Here is a 12,479-nt window from a genome sequence, read left to right as displayed (position 1 = left end):
CCACCTTTTCCAAATGAGGAAACTGAGGCCCAGGGAAATTATTTGAGACTTTTTAAAAAATCTGAGTAAATGGTGAAACATATAGACCATAATGTTTCCACTGTTATGGTAGAGTCATTACTCCAACCTATTTTCAACGTGTTTAAGGATTCTACTGGCTGATATTTTAGGGGAAGAAAGAGAAAGGCCCCATAAACCTGGCAGTCTAGAAAGAGCTAACAACTTGCTAAATCATCCATTCCCCAAATTTTCCAGGGATGGACATCAATCATGATCAGCAGTCTGTAACTTCCAGAATCTTTTTCTTCCCTTTGTAGACTCAGACATAATGTCCCTTGTTTTTATTGTGTCTATCCCATGTATTTTGTATATTCTGTGTATCTTTTTTAGTCTATGTATTTCCCCCAAAAGAAGGTAAAGGGAGAGGTCATTTCCTTTATGTCTTTGTATAGCCTCTGCCCTGAGGACGGGAATTAATTGACAGCAAGTGCTGGTTAATGGGTTTCTTGTTCTCCTTTCTCCTTTGCCCTCAGGCAGCCCTTCCTTTGCCTCTCCTCTCAAATTCAGTAATCCATCAACATTGTGTATTCACAGTCTTATCACCTTTCCTGATCATGAGCTCCTAGAGGTTGTGGATTCCATCACTGCTAATCTTTGCCTGTCATCCCGCACCTGGGATAGCTCCCTATCCTACTCAGGTGCTAAACCACAAGGATAATTAAAACTAACAAACCTGCTTCCATGCATGCTGGCAAAAATTTCATTCTTAAATAATCTCGTTTGAGCCTCACAAAACCCTGCAGTTAGGGACAGATTAGAGCAGGGGATTTTAATCTGGTGTCCATGAACTTGTTCACACACGGGCACACGCACATGTATGTATGTATATATGTATGTATGTATATGCCTGTGTGTATGTGTATATGCATCTATAAACAGAGAGAAAAAGTACACAATAAGTGGCTGTTATGTATATATATGCATATATGTGTGTGCATATATACACACATATACATACATATATGTGTGTTTATGTATATATACACATACATATATGCATATATACATGTGTACGTATATGTGTGTATGTATATATTACATGCCATTGCTTGGTCATTTTAGTCATGTCCAGCTCTTCTTGACCCCATTTGGGGTTTTCTTGGGAAAAATACTGGAGTGGTTTGTCATTTCCTTCTGTGGATCATTTTACCAATGGAGAAACTGAGGCAAACAGGATTAAGTGACTTGCCCAAGGTCACACAGCTAGTAAGTGTCTGAGGCCAGATCTAAACTCAGGAAGATGTCTTCCTGACTTCAAGCCTAGCACTCTATCCACTCCACCACCTAGCTGAATATATCACATATTCATATGGTAATATATAGAATATGTACATATGTGTTAAATATACAACACATGTACACAATATGTTATGTATTTTGGATATATGTTTCAATATTATTGGTTTCCTTTGTAATTCTCTGTATTTTATTGTATGCATTTAAATTCTTCTGGGGCCTATGGACTTCACAAAAAGTGGCAAAACAACCCGTGAAACTCAAAAAAAGTGTTGGAAACCCCAGAGCTTATTTCATAGCTGAGGATATAGATGAAGTGACTTGCCTATGGTTGTACATCTAGTCAATAACAGAGGCAGGATTTGAACTTGGATCCTCTGACTCCAAAGAGAAAGGGGTTCCTTTCATCTTCTCGATGTTTTGTATATTCCAATAGAGCATTCAGGGCAGCCATGTCATATTCTTAGCTCTTCCTATGTGATTGGCCCATCTTTGGGGGGAGGGGGAATCACATATTTCTCTGATAACATCCTCTATACTGGTTCTTCTGTGTAATGGTTTTGTGAAGCAATCCAAAACAGCCCAATATAGATGGCTCCATTGCTCTTTGGATAACCATAGAACTAGAGTTTGGAGAGATCCCTCATTTTACAGATGAAGAAAAGGGTCCTGGGAAGAGAAGTCATAAATGATTTTCAATCTCACTTCTTCAGAATCTATAGTTTTCCATGTCTTACAAACATTACTGTTGGGTCTTGAGTTTAGAATTAAGCTCAAGATAATTAAAAGCATTGTACACTTGGCCACAGGCCATGAAGCTTACTTTTCTGCTTCCATTACATTTGGAAACCAGCTTATTGCCCCTCTCCAGGGTCTACCCAAGATCTATAGCCAAGATGGATATATTTTATAAATTATCCATGCAATCACATATGAAGATCTGAATAATAAGCATTCTACATCATAATAGGTGTTTTCTGCAGTGGGGGGAGAAGGGATTTAGTAATTATAGATCACAATTAGAAGGCTCTGCAGGGCTTCAGGACCAGACACAATCAGCAAAAAGTCATCTGCAAACAGGTGTATCTGGCAGACTTGAGCATAAGGACTCAGTCTCTTCCATGATAGAAGTGAACACTTTTGACCAGCATACATATCTTGGTTTTATGCCTCAGTTGGTTTTTGTCAAATAAAGTCAGTCAAAAACCATTTATTAAGCACCTACTATGTGGCAGCCATTGGGCTAAGCAGTGAGAATACAAGGAAAAGATAGTCCCTGCTCTCAGAGTTCACAATGAAATGGGGAATAAAACATGCAAACAACTCTGTAGGAAGAAGGATAAATTTAAGCTAATCAAGAGAGTTGTGTCTTTCAAGAACTCTTACATAATTTTGTAGATAAAACTTGGAAGGAGAACCTTTAAGACTTCATTTGCTCTATGCATTCATATTGATTGTACCTTATTGCAGATGGCCTCAGATTCAAACCCAAATCACATAAATGGGGCCAAAGCTCAAAAGAATATAACAAGAGACAAATAGGCAAGGAATAATCCAAGGAACTCAGCTTGCATCAGCCAAGAACTATTTGGAGTGTGAAACAGTAAACAGGAAAAAGTTCCCTTCATGTCGCTGTTCCTTTGAAATTGGGATGTCAGTTAGTTTAGATCAGAATATCAGTTACAGGTATCTGAGTCAAAGCATTGACCTAGGTGTTGTATAGTCATGGAGTCCATTCCCAAGTCAACAACTTTCCATCTTTCTCACACTAGCTTTGATAGAAGTTAATGCTGGATTTGCTAGAGCTGCTCCCTGCTCCTGCCTCAGGATCACCAAATCCTAATTTCAAACATGGAAGGGACCTCAACATCCATTTAATTGAGTCCATAATGGAAGAAGAGGTTTCCCTACAACACAATGAGCAAATGGTGAAGGAAGGCCTCCGTTTAGGGGAACCCACTGCCTTCCAAGGCATCTGATTCTGCCCATGGTGAACTCCAATGAACCTATTCCTTTTGTTCTCCCCAGACCCTGTGACTCCCTCATGTGCCTGTTTGTTTTTCATAGTTAAATGTTTCACATTTAAATGTAAATTTTTTTCTTATACCAGTGTGAAAATCACCTCTTTGCAACTTCAATGTTCCCCTAGTTCTATCTCGTAGGGTCAAGAAGAATAAGTCTAATCTCCATTTTACAAGATGTACTTTAAGGTACTTGAAAGAACCTATCATAACCCATCTCACTATGTCTTCTTTTCTCTAGTCTAAACATCTCCTGGTCCTTCAACTGCTCCTCTAATTACATGGACTCAAAGTCTTTTTCTCTACTGGCTGTCCTGGACACTCTCCAGCTTACCAGTGGCTTTACTAAAACATTGTTCCTAGAACTGAATGCATCAGCGTTGCCTATATTTCTAAGCTGATTGTTCTCCTTTCCCATGACACCTGAAAAAAATAAAAGCATCCCTAGTGATGGCAGAGAAAAATGGTGCTTTGCCTCTGCTACCAATATTTGACAAATAATGGTCATTATTGGCTCTGTATTCCCTGTGCCTACCAAAGTGCCTGGCACACAGCATAGGATTAATAAATGCTTGACATATGCAAGTGGTTGATAAAAATTCTGGCTTCCAATAGAATTGTTTCCATTTCCTTCCACAGGGCCATGTATCTCTACAGGTGTATGTTCCCCTATTTAGAGTTTAGCGACAAGTTCAGGAAAATCATGGAATCAAAATCTATCTTATTGGTCTTCCATTAAATTCCTACATTGATCATTCTTTTGGACTAATGACCATCATTTTCATATGCTTAGAGATCATATACTCTTTGAATTAGGGAGTCCCAAGTATTATCTTTGATATTTGATACCTCTAGGAATGGACCTCAGTAACCACCTAGTCCAAATCACACATACAAAGGAATCCTCAGTATAACACACCTGATAAGTGATTCTCTTCTTTATTACTGGAAAGATATCCACCTCCTCTCATGACAACCCCATTCATGGTTTGGACAGTTCTGATTGTTAGGAAGCTTTCCTGATACCAAGCTTCAATATGTCTCTGTAACTTCCATTTAGTGCTACTAATTCTGACATCTGGAGCCAAACAGAAACCTATCTGATCTCTCCTCTGCATGACAGCCCTTCTGATATTTGAAGACAACTACCATGTTTCCCACATCTATCCCTACCCCAGTCTTCTCCAAAATGAGGAAGTGCTAAGTTCCTTCCATGGATCATTCACACATCTAGAAGGCCTAAAAGGGTGGTCTCCTCTATAACCAGATCCAGTATGTATTTTACTAAAAATGGCTGCTAAAGCATTGTAGGCCCCTGTTGAAATGCAAATGTTGTCTGGTAAACAAAATACATTAAACCAATCTCGGGCATACTTGTAGTATGTGAACTAATGGATCTAATTAACAGAGCAGTCACCTCCCAAGAATATTGCACAGGTAACAACAAAGGATCAGTCATTGGATGCTGGGGCTAAAAGTGACCTTGGAGCTCAAATAGTCCCAACTCTCATTTTCTGAGAGAAGCAGACTCATAGGTTTAGAGACCGGGGAACTGAAGCAGTTACCTAGGCCAAGCCCCTCATTTTACAGAGAAGAAACCAAGGCTCAGAAAGCTGAAGAGATTTGTCCACTGTCAGACAACTAGTAAGGGGCAGAGCAAGGGTGTCCTGGCCAGACCTTGGGCTTGCAAGTCTTTGATTATCTATAGTGACATTTCTAACCTGCCCCTGTCTCAGCAAACCTAACTTTGCCCAGCTCTCTGACATTGAGCTTGGGAGCTGCCCTGGGGTTTCAATTTGCTTTGTCCATAAATCACCCATCTGGCCTTGGTTAATGATTCCAACTACTTTTCAAAACAGGCTGGCAAGGTCTGCACCAAAAGGAGTCACAGCCTGCGCTTGGATGCCTTTTATCCTTCCTGAATTGGACAGAAAGGGAAAAATGCATATCTATAATATGCTTCTGCTCCCCTATTTTCCTCCAGATTTTACGTGCCTGATGAGTAAACCCACTGGAAAAAAAATGTTGTCATATGCCATCATTTTCAGGATGTTTGAATAACAAGAGGATCTGACTTGATGAGCCAAACTAGCATCATCCACTGACGAGATGAAACAAAACAAGAAAATTCTCAAATGCTGCATGTGGTGAAAACAGAGTTAGGACTCAAAGCTTAACTGGACCTGGATATACATTCATAACAGATGGAAGGAAACTCAGAAATCATCTTTTCATACTACATTTTACCCATGACAAAACAATCTTGAAATGATAAGTGATTAATGATTAAGCCCAAGATCAGGTTGGAAGTGAGCATCAAGGTGAGACTCTAACCCAGGATCTCTAACTCCACCTTGAAACATCTTTCTTTTTCCCTCTCCATTACCCCAAAGAACAAAGAGACCAGAAGATTAGACTACGGGAATAATTTGTTAGTATGTGACTGTAATAATGAGTCACCATTGTCCATGTTCATTCCCTCTTGAATTGCTTTGGTTTTTTTTTTTTTTTGTACTGATTCTCTCTGCATTGTTTTTCCCCTTTCCCCTGGACCCACACCTAAGTTCCTAATTAGTTATGGGAACAGAGACATTTCACTTAATGTCTCTGGGCCTTGGTTTCCCTATCTGTACAATGAAGAGGTTGGCCTTGGTGGTCTCAAAGGGCCCTTCCACTTTTAAATCTGATTCTATCACATGAGGAGGCTATGATCTTTGAGGTCAGAGACTGCTTACCAACCTTTGTGTTCATATCTCCAGCACTTATAAGTGGCATTTAAATAATGTTCTAAAGTTTTTGAAATTTTTAAAATAATCACTGATTGGATAAATAATATGGAATTCACACTTTTATTTTTCATTTAATTCCTCATTCGGTGTGATTGTTCTTATTTTTTGAAAATTGTCCCCCAAAGTTCATTATAAAAGTTTGCAAATGAGAGTGTGAGGGCCTTTCTATCTTCATGTTTTAAATGATCTTTACTCTCTCAATTGATTCACATCAATCCCCCTCTTCATCTGGGTCATCTCTTCTACCCAATCTGTTGTTGTATCCTCTAAACCAACAGACTTCAAGGAACAGGCTCTGGGTGACTTCATCCACTTGGCTTTAGCACCATCGCCCTGAGATTACTCGTCCTAAATGGTGAGTCAACAAGGAAACTCATATGGTCCACTCTTCGTAGCCAACCCCCAGTCACCAAACCATGCTTCACTTCCCATCTGATAGCCCATCACAGCCCTCCTCTTATCATCTACCCTGCTGCTACCCACCACCTCCTACCACCATTTTTAACCTCTTTCTAGAAAACCGTAATGACATCTATACTATCTATGCATTGCCCCCTGGAGGCTAACATCATTATGGCTTCACTTGCTACTTGAAGGACTCTTCAGATGCAAATTCCCTTCTTTGTCTGCCAATCTCCTGTGTCTGTGGTTTCCTCCCATTAGAATATAAGCTCCTTGAGAGCAAGGATGTCTGACTTTTGTATTTGTAACTTCAGCCCATGGCACACAGTTTGGTCTATGATAAACACTTAATAAATGCTTTTGTTCATTCATAGGCAATGAAAAGTAGAGTAAAGTGCTGTGACTAGGTCTTCGCATAATCTGGCTTCAGTTCCACTGGTCTTCTCACTGTTCTTCACACACAACAACCCATCTCCTGTGTCACTGGTTGTATTCCATGCCTGGAACGCTCTCCCTCCTACCCTCTGCCTCTTCACTTCCCTAACTTCCTTCAAGTCTCAGCTCAAATCCTACTTTCTATAAAGGGCTTTCCCTGACCTCCCTCCCCTCCACTGCTACAACCTTCCCTTTTTACCTGTCATCTGGCATGTAGGTATGTTGCCTGTACATAGTTGTTTGCATGCTGTCTCCTTTATTAGAATATAGAGTCCTTGAGGACGGGATTATGTATTCCCCTGGCACGTGGTCAGCACTTAATAAATGATTGTTGCATGATTAACTGGTTGAAATTTCAGCTTGATGAAGGCAGGCACAAGGGTTAGAATAATCAGAAGGCTTAACCTGTACTGGAGTCATCAATATCACACTATGCTGATTCTTGCAAAATCATCATGTAAATACAGAGATAGGATGGAATGGCTTTACCTCATTATCGGCTTTATGCTAATCAGTTATATGAACTGGAAGACAAAACACATGACCTTAATAATCTTCCCTGGGTTCTCCAAATTCAGAATCTTCTTAGACCAATACCAAGTCCAATTTAAGCAACATTGTTTCTGTATTCTATTATCATAACTAGTATTGGGAAACATTATAAAGCACTCTACAGAGATTATCTGATGGAAGGCCCAGATTAGGAGGCAAGAAGGGAGTCCTTAGCCCTCCTGCTCTAGCCCCTCCCCTACCCCCATCCCACTAGGATCCCTTCCTTTTTCTGATCCTCCATCCAAAGCCCCATTCTCCTCCCTCTTCCCAGGTGGAGGTGACTACTTCATATTCAACCCTGCAGAAGGGAACCCAGACACCCTGTTCTACTCCAACCTTCACACTCACTTCCCCTTTCCCAATGGTTAAGGGGAAGCCCACTCCAGTGTAATGGCCATGAAACTCCACCCTTTTCCTTACGCCCATGGGGTGGACATGGCTGTTCATAGCACTTGGTTGATCTGAGAGTCACCAAATTAAATCTTTTCAGTAAGAAGGAGGGCCACTGGGCCTTCCCTTCACCTTGCCACTGCACCCTAAGATTCACTGGAACTAGTCATTCATCTGATGCTATGCCATCCAGACTACAGGGCATTGCTTGCTGACCAGTAATGCACCCAAAGCATCCCTAGGCCTTCTCATTCACTCTGCTTCTGCATTCTAAGTCCTGCTAGGACTTTCCTTCTAACCTGCAGCTGAACACTGTTGTCTCCCCCAATTAGACAGTAGGCTCCTTGACAGCAAGAACTGTTCCCCTTTTCTGCTTGCATCCCTAGTATTTGGCACCTTCCTAACCACATAAGAAGCACTTAGTAAGTACTTTGAATTCATTCTTTCTATCATAACATTTGAGCTTTATGTAAGTCCTTAGGGGTGAGACGTAGAGATATTATTGATTTTATTTTATGGTTGAGGACATTGAGGCCAAGAGAAATTAAGAGTTCCATCATGGTCACATGGCGAAGTCTTCCTCCAGACTTAGCTACTATGTCTCTGCTGTCTCCTGACTCCACTGCACTGTCCCTTGGCTCAGTTCTTCCCATCCTCATTCTCCAAATGTAACACCAAGCCTTCCCTCAGTGGGTACTTCTTTCCCATCTCCATTTTGCAGCTCCTCTTTTGTGCATTGTCCACCCCAGTTAGAAAGTAAAGTCCTTGAGGGCGGGGGACTGTTTTTCTCTTTACTTGCATTTGTATCTCCAGTTTTTTAGCAAAGTGCCTGGCACATAGTAAGCTCTTAATACATGCTTCTTGACAAACTGCTTCCTGACTCAAAGTCCACAAGCCCATAGACTCTGCCAAACTGCTTGGAAGGACTTCAGAGATCATCTAGTCTTAGATCCACATGGAGTTGGATATGGAAAAGATCTGAGAGGCAAAGTGGTCCAGCTCCTTCATTCTGCAAATCTGAGGCCAAGAGAAGTTCAATGATTTACTTAAGGTCACAAAACTTATTAATGCCAGACCAGGGGCTTGAATTCAGGTCTTCTGACACTTAATCTCCTGCTGCTTTCAGGACATTTCCCCTGCTTCTCATGAAGTTATCCCTACGGTTTAATTAACCCCCTTTTTCTGATGAAAAGAATTCCACATGTAGCACTAAACCAAATGTGTACCAAAAAGCAAGCCAAGGACACTTCAAACCAGCAGGGAGATCATGGTCTAAAGATTTCTGGGCAAAGATTTATTCCATGATTTAAGAAGATTTAAGGAATTTTGAATCCCAAAACACTTAGGCCATTTTGCAAGCACTGGCTTGAATGTATAGGCATGCTCAGTACTTGGGTTCAATTTTTCACATTTGTGTTGTTCTCATGCATCCAAAGGAGGCATGGAAGTAACAGCTCTCATTTCTACAATACTCTATGGCTCACAACACACTTTCCTCACAATGACCCTAAGAGGCAAGCATAAGGCATTATTATTACCAATTTAGGTAGGAGGAAACTGAGGTTCAAAGAATTGGAATGAGCTTTCCAAAGTCACAAATCAAGGAATCCTCAGCCCTAGAATGTGAACAGAGGTCTTTTGACTTCAAGTCTAAAAATATGCCCCACACTCAAGGAGATGTCTCAAATATCAAAAGATGATTATGTCTCCCATAAGCATGGTACTGAGAAAACCACCTGGCTTTTTTCAGTGCATTTCCCTTCACCAGAAGTCAATAGTATGTCTCCTTTTAGAGTCAAATTATTGTTTTATAAGGGTAATTTGAAGAGTACCCTGTAGGTACCTCAAATTCAATATGTACAAAACATAATTCAGTATCTTTCCCAAAAAAACCCACCTCTTTTATAAATGCCTCTATTTCTGTCTATAGCACCTTCAGCCTTCTGATTATAGAGGCAACCTCAGTGCCAGATTCCACTCCTCCCTTTCCCTCATCTCACATACCCAATCATTTGCCAAGTCCAACCAGCTCTTGCTCCATAACACATCTCATGTCCTTCCCCTTTTCTCCATTCACGGAGCCACCACTGTCTCTGCTCACATCATATCTCCCATGAATTACAATAGCCTCTCAATTGTTTTCCAGGCCTCAAGTCTCTCCCCACTGCCATCCATTCTCCATCTAGCTTCCAAAGTGGTTTTCCTAAAACACAGGTCCATGTCTCTCCACTACTCAATTCCAGCAACTCCTTATCACTTCTAAGAGAAATGATGACCCCTGCCAATTTGACATTTAAAGCCCTTCACAATCTAGTTCTCACCTACCTGTCCAGCCTTATTACACGTTGCCTTCACACACTTCATGGTCCAGTCAATCTGGCCTTCTTGCTGATGCTCACACAGAACATTCCATTTCCCATCTCTGGGCCTTTGTACTTAATATCCCATATGCTTGGAATGCCTTCACTCTTCACTTCTTAGAAGCCCTTGTTGCCTTCAGAACTCAACTCAAGTGTCACCTTCTACATGAAGCATTTGTTGATCCTATAGATGCTAATGCCTCCCACTGCCCCACATATGTATATGCATAGATACATAAAATGCCCATGCCATAGATATTACATTATATAAAATATATTCTCTTATTATACTAATCTTATTACATATGTGTTGTCTCTCCTAGCAGTACAGAAGCCATTTGAGGGCAAAGCTGGTCTCACTTTTGTCTTTGTATCCCCAGCTCCTAATACAATGCCTGGCACTTAGTAGGTGCTTATTAAATGTCTACTGCTTGATTGTCAGGAAGCTTTTTCCCCTAATACCAAGCCTAGATTTGCCCTTTTTCCCCTTAATAGTATTTTGTTTTTTCCAGGAAATAACAAGGGTTTGCCTATTCAGAAAGTGTACCTTTCTGAGTCAAGAGTCAACAGTCGAGTGGAAGGGAAAGAATACCCCTTTTGGGCTTTAATTGTGGATATTTACTCCCCACGTGACCTTGGACAAAGCCCTCCCCTCTCCGGTCTTTAATTTTCTCCCTGGTCTAACAAGAAGCTTGGATTTGACCTAAGGTTCCACCATGAGGCCTACATATATGTTTGACCTGTTACCCTTCACAATGTCCAGCAGAATTCTCAAGATCATCATTAGCTTTTAGCAATGAAAACGTCTGATACAATCTAATCTCATTCTCCTTTAGGCCACTTCAATATTTATTCCGGCAACCGATGTATAGAAATGGCTAAACAAAACCAGGAAATTGAGAAATATTTTCTGATTCAGGCCTCACCAGTCTTGTCACTTACCTTCGTCCCTCTTCGGTATGTTCTGGGTAGAAGCAAATACAGGACATAATGGAAGAGACCTGAAGAATCCTGCCCTTTTTGCATGAGTCATTGCCGAGTGCCTCCCTATACTTCCCTCTGCCATACAACAAAGAAACACTGTTAGGCAAGACCAATGGAGGCCATACCTAACAGTGTGTACCATGCCATACTCATAGTCTACCACCTCTCTCCCATAAGAAAAGAAGCCCTATTTTTCCAAACTCTCTAGGCGATGGAACAAAAGCAAGATGCTCATTTGCCTAGTGACAATTAAGCCAACCCAATCAGAATGCCATGGCCGTAGTGGGAGTCCCACCAGAAAATCATTGGACACAGCCCAGCAAAGTTGGGCTGTTTTCAGGCCTCCTGAGACTGTTTATGCAACTCAAGAACTAAACTTCTTAATTGTCCTCACTGCCAACTCATTTGACAGATATTGAAAAGAAATGATCCCCTGTTGTAATAATTATACACAGTCAGTTTGTGGCTGATAGATAATGCCAGGCAAATAGGCAGGCATTTATCACAGATAAACACGCAGGGGAGGCTGGGCGGAGACAATTACTTTCACTATGAAAGATCACTATCTCCAGAAGTGGCTCTTTTCCATTGACCTTATTTCTTATTATTCAAAATCAGAAAGAAAAGGTTGTTGAATATTTGAAATGCTGCTCACTACGCAGAGGCTAGAGGAAAATGCAATTGAGTTTAAAGATTAGACATGGTAATTCATTAAAATTCAGTCCTTCCAAACAAGAAGGATCTTTGAGAGAACTCGAGTTATTTTTCACTGATATTCAAGAGCAAAAAACCAATCATTCAATTCCAAATGAGTAGAAAAGTGATCACAGATTCAAGTCATATCAAGTCAGGACCTGAGACCACGGCAGAGTTTAGGTAGGGCCTTTCTGTCTGTGTGTGCCCTGGCCATGGTAGGAAGTAAAGATGTGAGGTGTGGGGTATGTGAGTGCATGTACATGTGTGTGTGCACGTGTGTGTGTGCATGTGTGCATGTGTGTGCACGTGTGTGTATGTGCATGTGTGTATGCGTGTGCATGTGTGTGCACATGTGTGCATGTGTGTGTGCATGTGCACATGTGTATGTGTGTGCCTGTGTATGTGTGTGCACGTGTGTGTGCATGTGTATGTGCATGTGTGTATGTGTGTGCATGTGTGTATGTGTGTGCATGTGTGTATGTGTGTGCATGTGTGTGCACGTGTGTGCATGTGTATGTGCACATGTGCATTGCATGTGTGCATGTGCACATGTG

This window comes from Trichosurus vulpecula, chromosome 8, assembly GCF_011100635.1.
Source record: "Trichosurus vulpecula isolate mTriVul1 chromosome 8, mTriVul1.pri, whole genome shotgun sequence".
Lineage (NCBI taxonomy): Eukaryota > Metazoa > Chordata > Mammalia > Diprotodontia > Phalangeridae > Trichosurus > Trichosurus vulpecula.
The sequence above is the reverse complement of the archived record's forward strand: the minus strand, read 5'-3'. Positions refer to the sequence as shown.